The 8545-nt window shown below is 40.4% G+C and overlaps 1 long non-coding RNA gene across 1 annotated transcript in view; it reads right to left on the bottom strand.

The window, feature by feature from the left end:
• Positions 1–3497: 3497 nt before the first annotated feature.
• LOC144321567 (uncharacterized) overlaps positions 3498–8545 on the bottom strand; it is an 87014-nt gene continuing 81966 nt past the window's right edge. Inside the window, exon 5 of the long non-coding RNA XR_013387170.1 lies at positions 3498–3577. This is a non-coding gene — a long non-coding RNA (uncharacterized LOC144321567). The remainder of the gene's footprint in view (positions 3578–8545) is intronic.

Here is an 8545-nt window from a genome sequence, read left to right as displayed (position 1 = left end):
TACCTAAAACAACATGCTGCCTTCCCACGTCTCACAGAACTTACGGTAGCGAGCTGAAGACTTGAAACTCCATTCCTTCTTTATCGCCATACTTAAAATTCTTACTTTGATTTAGAAAGAATCAAGAACAGAATTAGATTTATTTAAGCAGTTATTTGTTAGTCAAATGAGAAAAAGAAGTAGCATGGTGACTATAGGTCAATTATTAACATCTTGGGTTGCCAGTTAAGTCATGCTTTTAGGGTTACTGTGGGAGACACAAAGGCTGACACCTATTCCTCACAGGAAACTGGCCATTCTGAGAACATTTCCTTTTTAAGGCAAACAAGCAAGGACTATTTTCTGTTATCTTTGTTGCTTCTAAAATTGAGCCCAACAGAGGGGCATCTGGCTAGCTCAGTGGGTGGAGCATGCAACTCCTGATCTGGGAGTCGTGAGTTTGAGCCCCACATTTGGATAGAGATTACTTAAAAACAAACAAACAAAAAAAAAACAAAACAAAAAGGGGGGGGGGAATCCCTGGGTGGCTCACCGGTTTAGCGCCTGTCTCTGGCCCAGGGCCTGATCCTGGAGACCCGGGATCGAGTCCGACGCCGGGCTCCCGGCATGGAGCCTGCTTCTCCCTCTGCCTGTGTTTCTGCCTCTCTCTCTCTCTCTCTCTCTCTCTCTCTCTACGTCTATCATGAATAAATCAATAAAAAAATCTAATAAATAAATAAATAAATAAATAAATAAATAAATAAATAAAATAAAAAACCATTAGGGGTTCCTGAGTGGTTCAGCTGGTTGTGTGTCCAATTCTTGATCTCAGGGTTGTGAGTTCAAGCTCCACATTGGGCTCCACACTGGGCATGGAGCCTACTTAAATAATAATAAATATAAATATAAATAAATATAAATATAAATAAATATAAATATAAATATAAATATAAATATAGATATGTGGGACGGATAGCTGTTACCCCCACTACTGTTCCTCATCATTCTCCTTCCTTTCTTCCCCTTGTCCCTATTTCCTTTTCTCCAAGCTAGCTTGTAAAGCTTTTAGCATTGTTTTCATTCATCCAGAAAAAAAGGTTTAATAAGAATCTTAAACAGGTTTGCAAATTTTTTGTCATTTTGGTTCACCCATCCAAAAAAAATTTTTTTTTAATTCCTTTTGTGCTGGATAGCGAGAGATACAAAGTTGAGTAAGAGGCTTTGTGCTGCCTCAGCCTCCCACAGGGTCCAATCTATGCTGTAACGTTGTGATCATGTGCTTGTCCCATCTCTACCATGCAGGCAGCAAGCTCCTTTAGAGCAACGTGGCCTCTGAGTGTCCCCCTAGGCTTTTCTCAGGCAGAGAGCTTTTCGCATAGGAAGCATGTTCAGAAATTATCTGGGAAGGAGGAGGAGGGATTAATTTCTCAGCTTTCGTTCTAATAAAGAGCATTCAAAAGGGCTATTCCATTTCTTTCTAGAAGACACTTCTGGTGTATCCCTTGTAATGCTCCAGTTTTGAAAAATCACCTTGTTAGAAAATCAATTCTGGCCTCTTGCTCCTAACCAGCCATGTGATTTACACAACTTGACCTCACTGAAGATCAATTTTCTCATATGCAAAATGGAGATGATATATTTCTCTTATTTTCTTTTGGAAATATATTTTCTGCCTCACTGAAATACTGTAAAAAAAATAAGTGGAAGATAATTTATGCAAAGCACAGTATCCTTCAGCTAATAAATATTCAAACAACATTGCTCTAATGGTTATAACATCAAATGCCAACTATAATGCCTGGTAGAAAGTCTCACTGATATGATTAACTATATTTATCACTAGGTACTTAGGGGCTCTGTTTAACTTAATATTGTATGATGTAGACCTGTTTCAATGTTCATCTCTTTTGCTAGTGTGGAACTTTCAGAAGGGTTCCAGAAGCTGGGCTTTAGTGAAAACTATTCAATTTAAAGAACATTTGCAGGATTTTGAACACTATCTGGGGGAAAAAATTATACCAAATTATCTATTTTTTTTCCTTTCTAGGGAAGACTCAATGGAAGATCCTAGAGTGAGCTTAAATGAGTATTGACGGAGAAGTAAAATGAATTAAGAGTTACCCCCACTACTGTTCCTCATCATTCTCCTTCCTTTCTTCCCCTTGTCCCTATTTCCTTTTCTCCAAGCTAGCTTGTAAAGCTTTTAATGGTCATTAGACCATTAACGGAGAGCATCACTTCAACTCAGCCTTTTAGAGAGGTGGCATCATTTGATGCATGACCCATGCACTCAGCAGTGAGACCAAGTTCTAAGAGCCAGATCTATCACCCTTTAGTTATGTGGCTCAATACAACTTATTTGCACCACACACACGCACACACACACACACACACACACATCATGGAGTTACTGTGATTACATGAAATACTATATGTAAAACACAGGTTCTCAGTAAATGTCAGCATTCCCTTTGGCAAGGGCAGCAGAGCATGAAGATTTCCTATTAGACAGATATATGTCAAGAATAGACTGCATTCCCACTTAAGTTTCCAATACTTAATCAGATTCTACAAAGAAACAAATTATGAACAAATGCAACCAAAAACCTTTGAAATGAGATATAGAGCAGTAATGATTTTTCCCATCCATTTTCCCCAGAATTATAGAAATAGTAAAGAAAAAATGATCCTTAATTCTTCCATTCTCACTCTGTCTAAATTTGGAAATTACATTAATTCTCTTTACATTGACTGCCTCACTAATGAGTTTACCAAATGATGTACAATGTTGACAGTGAATATTTCATCTTAGTCACTTACTAGGTTTATTAACCATTTTTTCATGTGTTTATATTCTTATTTTATCTCTTTAATGTCTATTATGTATCTGAAAAAGGAGACTCAGGCATGAATGAACCAGACTACAAGTCCCATAAGGGCAAAAACAAATCTGATGAAATTCACAGAATAAGGACAATTATTGGGCCACATAGGAGGCAAAGAACAATAAGTTTCTCATTGGCTGATTTGAATAAAATAAATTAAATTTTGTACCCTTTTCAATATTGTAACTTACACACACACACACAGGAACTGAATTATGCTAGAAACTACTAATGAATTGCTCTCAGCCCTAGAACACGTGATTCTTTTGCAAGATGGTCTGACTATTCAGAAAATGATTATAAATGATTTTTATATCATTCACTTGTGCACACACATGCACGTGTATGTGTGTTGCAATGTTGGGTTGCAGAACACAAAAAATTATCCTTGACCTCAGACAGCCTTAGCTTGGGGAATTTTTTTCAACTCATCATTATTTTATTTATTTAAATTCAATTAGCCAACATATAGTCTAACTCCCAGTGCTCATCTCATCGTGTGCCCTCCTTAACACCCATCACCCAATTACCCCATCCCCCCCACCTCCCCTTAGCTTAACACTGTGGGATTAATTAGTTAGTGAATGCATTAGAAGAGTAAACATCTATTCACCTTTTTAACTATGAACCCACCTTCTGGTGCCAATGAGAAGCAAACAGCTTGACTATCCCAGGGTTACTCTTAGGTGCATCCTAGACTCGCAGATTGACTTCTGAAATTGAGAAAAAGAGAGGGAAAAAGGAAGGTTATCTGCTTTTCTTCTCAGAAGGTTGAAATTAAGAGGAAAGAGAATCAAATGTGAACCAAGTCACAGATCTGTTTTAGTGTGCATAGACCAGAAGATATTATAAGAGAAACACGAGCAAATTAAAAAAGAAAGAAAACAAGAAATGCTTGAAATGGATTATCTTACATTCTGCTAGTTCCAGGAATTATAAGTTGGCAGGAAGAGGGGGATATCTGCTATGTGTTGGGAGGGAGTCAAGCTGGGAGAATGGGAAGGATGGGGGAGAAAAGGTCAGAAGGCCTGGCCGCCAGTCTTGGCAGTGTCCCTGATACAGTGTGTAACCTTTCATAGCACATCAATGGGGCTCACATTCCTGTTCTATAAACTCTGAAATCTGGGCCAAAGGATGCTTAAATAGTCTTAGAGATAATTTCTAACATCCTTTCCTACAAGTATATGTATGTGTCAACATCTATAAATGCATATGTTGTATGCTTCAGCCAGGAGACTGAGCCAAACTAAAAGCTGATGAGAACTAGTGGGGGGCAGGACCATCCAGGGCTGGGGTATGGGGCAGCAGAACAAAGTCCGGGGGCAGGGGGCACTGGGTGGCTCAGTCCATTAAGTGTCTGCCTTTGGCTCAGGTCATGATCTCAGGGTCCTGGGATTGAGCCCCACATCAGGTTCTCCGCTCAGCAGGGAGTCTGCTTCTCCTTTTCCCTCTGCTTCTGCCCCTGCTCTCTCTCTCTCTTTCTCATAAGTGCCCTCTCTAGTAAATAAGTAAAATCTTTAAAAAAAAAAAGAAAATGAAGTCCAGGGACTTCTCTGCAAACAATAATGTGGTGGAAAGTAGAAGAGCACGTAGTCCAAGAAGATCACAGCTATGGCTGTGATCCAAAGGTGAATTCAAAAGATCACCAAAGGGAAGGCAAGGTCACAGAAAATGCAGATGGGGGGATGAGCGAGATTTTAAAGGTGAGATTGAAGCAGCAGAAGGAAGTCAGTGGGCAGAGTAGTTGGGTGAGTTACAAACACAGTAAGACCTGGAAGGATGCTGTCCAGTCTACTGGTTTAACCACAAATACATTATTAGAAAGAGAAGAGATCAGGACACCTGGGTGGCTCAGTGGTTGACTGTCTGTTCAGCTCAGGTCATGATCCCAGGGTCCTGGGATTGAGTCCTGCATCAAGTTCCCACAGGGGGCCTGCTTCTCCCTCTTTCTCTGTTTCTGCCTCTCTCTGTGTCTTTCATGAATAAATAAATAAAATCTTTTTTAAAAAAAAGAAAGGAAAAAAGAAATGGGAGAGAGAGAGCCTTAGAAAGGCGTCAGCATTGCCACCATTTCCATTCAACTCTCAAGCCCTGCTAAGTGGTCCCTGTCTCCCTGTCCAAGAATCAGTCCTTACAAAACCAGATGGTTGAGAGTGGAGGAGGCAAAGTCAGCATCACTAAAGCCAAGGCAAGAGGGACCCCATGATCTGACCCTGCCCCTCCTCAGGGTTACGACACCATGGCCAAAGATAAGTACCAAAGCCCTATGTCCCTTTCCTCCAAGGCTATGTTCCTCTTCCATTGGATCCAGAGGTCTTTCTCTCCAAACCTGCTTCCAGGAACTGCATAGACCTCTTCCTCAGTCTGTCCATCTAAGAGGAGACTATACTTCCAAGTGTACCTCTAGGCCCAAGTGGCAGTCCAAGAGTGACTTTTGAGGAAAGAGCTTAGATACACAGACTGTGTGTCCATATGTGTGTGTGAGACAACCCTCCCCAACAAAAGGCAGTGTTGGAGATGGGACAACATGGAGCATATGCTGTGGGTTGGGCTAAAAGCTGGGGAACCAAGGCATCTGGGTGGCTCAGTCAGTTAAGTGTCTACCTTTAGCCTGAGTCATGATCCCAGAGTCCTGGGATCAAGCCCTGCTCTTTCCTTTCCCTATCTCCTCCCCCTGCTTATTCACTTGCTCTCTCTCTCTCTCTCTCTTGCTCTCTCTCTCTCAAAAAAATAAATAAAATCTTTTTTAAAAATAATAAATAAATAAAAACAATAGCTGGGAAAACAGGAGCCATGGATGAAGCCTCATGAGGCCACATTCCAGCATGGAACTCCCAAGAGTCTCATGATTCAACATTTAACCTGGCTCCTACCTTCATACCAAGGTAGAACAGTAGAACATGTTTTACTCTTTTTACAGTTGGCTTTACAGTTGCATTCTAACTTCTTAAAATATGGTATTAGGCCTCCATTTCTACTTCTGCCTTGAGTCCTACAAATGTTAGAAGGTGCCTGGGCGGAGTATAGCAAACCTGCAATGTTGGCTTTATTTATACAGACAGCAACAGTGTTGGTCATACCCAGAGGTTCTTGAACATATGCTGATTATTTTTATGTGTTTAAATATAATCGATCCCACGTTCCTTACTTTATTCTCTCTTTCAGTCTACTCAGATTTCCAGTGAGTTCCAGAATAATCTTTTCCTACTCTGTGTATGTGTGGGTGGGTGGCAGGGGATGGTTAGGGTGGGAAGGTTCCAGAGTACCCCCAATTCTTTGACCAAATTTGCACCTTGGCAGCATTTTTTTTTTTTTTGGTGATACACATAACACTAGTTGGTTTTTTTTCCCCAAATGCATACAAAGAACACTACATTTCTGTGTTATATTTTACAAAGAACAAGATGCTTTTTGTATTATGTCTACATCTGCTGGAGTTAACTAATCTACATATTTTTCTACCAACCTTGTATTCGTGGCTCTCTTATTAGTGCACACCTGACTTATCTTGATGGTTGTTTAGTTATATCTAAAATACTATTTCAACTCCAACATTCTGGTAGACTTGATAGTGCTTTACCCTTCATCTGTAATGCTCAAAACCCTATATTTAACTATGGCCACTCCTCTGCCAGTGTTTCCAGACCTGAATGATGCCACTTTTGGTTTTCCAAAACCACTTAGATATGCATTCAGCTCCGACCATGGTAAAAACGCACAGGCAGATTCGGAGCCCGGGTCCAGGCCCTGGTTCTTTCATCAATCTGCTCACTGAGGGATCCTGGCCAGGTTGCTTCCAGTCCCTATGTCTGAGTCTCCTTGTCTATCAAATGAAGAGGATAAAATCTCTCCATTGCAGGTGGAGTAAAATCCAAATCAAACTGGCTTAGAAAAGACAAAATGTGTGTATCTGTGTACACATGCAAGCACTGGGGAAAGAGGAAGGTTATTTCTTGCCTCATGTAACTAAAATGTCCAAGAGTACAAATGGCTCTAGGTACAGCATAATCTATTACCAGGACCTGGTTTCTTCCCATTCCTTCCCTCAGCCCTGCTCCACAGCTTCCTTGTCAGGCCCCAATTTAGAGCAAGATGGCTGCTAGCAGACACAATATTCTTCCAAGTTCAAGTCCAAGGATAAGAAGAAATCTTTCCTAGGGCACCTGGGTGGCTCAGTGGTTGAGCGTCTATCTTTGGCTCAGGGTGTGATCCTGGGGTCCTTGGATCGAGTCCTGCATCAGGCTCCCCACAGGGACCCTGCCTCTCTCTCTATGTCTCTCATGAATAAGTAAACAAAATCTTTAAAGAAGAAGGAGGAAGAGGAGAAATCTTTCTTAACATTCAAGGCAGGAGTCCTGAATCTATCATTGAGCCAATCTGTAAGACCAAAGACCAGAGAGGAAGAACAAGCTAATTAGACAGACCTGAGCTCTGCACTCACCCTGGAGCCTGAAAGAGAGAACATCTACTCCCCCCAAACCACGTGGGTGGAAAGCTGGAGAGAGTCGGGTCTCCAAATGGAAATTCAGATACTTTACCAAAAACAGCAAGAAATATCCCACATAGCCTATGATTGTTAATGTTACTTCTGATTCCAAATTGGTATGACTCCATAAGAAATTCTTTTAAAAACGTTTAGAAATAAATGTGAAATATTTCAGTTTGTTCCTTTAAATCTTATTGAAATTAATTTGGGTTCTTAAGAAGAGGAAAAGTATTTTTAGATGGTATCTTTACAGATGCCAACAGACACATGAAAAGATGCTCAGCATCACTCATCATCAGGGAAATACAAATCAAAATCACAATGAGGTATTACCTCATACCTGTCAGATGGCTAAAATTAGAAGCACAAGAAATAACAAGTGTTGGCAAAGATGTGGAGAAAAAGGAACGCTTGTGCACTACTGGTGGGAATGTGAATTGGCACCAGCCACTGTGGGAAACAGTGTGGAGGTCCCTCAAAAAATTAAAAATAAAACTACCCTATGATCCATTAAATCCACTAGTGGGTATTTACCCAAAAGAAGTGAAAACACTAATTCAAAAAGATGTATGCTTAAAAAAAATTTAAAAAAAAAAAAAAAAGATGTATGCACCGCTATGGTTATGGCAGCATTATTTACAATAACCAAGATATGGAAGCAGCCTAAGTGTCCATACATGGATGAATGGATAAAGATACATGTATATACACACACACACACACACACACACACACACAGTGGAATATTATTCAGCCATAAAAAAGAATAACATCTTGCCATTTGCAATAACATGGATGGAGCTAGAGAGTATAATGCTAAGTGAAATGATTCAGTCAGAGAAAGACAAATACCATAGGATTTCACTCATATGAGAAATTTAAGAATAAAAAAAAAAAGAGAAACCAAAAACCAGATTCTTAGTTATAGAGAACAAGCTGATGGTCACCAGAGGAAAGGGAGGTGGGGAATGGGGGAAATAGGTGATGGGGATTAAGGAGGGCACTTGTCCCGATGGGCACTGGCAAATGTATAGAAATGTTGAATCACCATATTGTACACCAAAACTTATACAACACCGTATGCTAATTAGAATTTGATTAGGTGCTGTTTGTGTTTGGAAGAGGAAAAGAGGGGGCAGCCCAGGTGGCTCAGCGGTTTAGCGCCACCTTCAGCCCGGGGCCTGATCTTGGAGAG

The sequence above is a fragment of the Canis aureus genome, chromosome 10, assembly GCF_053574225.1.
Source record: "Canis aureus isolate CA01 chromosome 10, VMU_Caureus_v.1.0, whole genome shotgun sequence".
Lineage (NCBI taxonomy): Eukaryota > Metazoa > Chordata > Mammalia > Carnivora > Canidae > Canis > Canis aureus.
The sequence above is the reverse complement of the archived record's forward strand: the minus strand, read 5'-3'. Positions and strand labels throughout refer to the sequence as shown.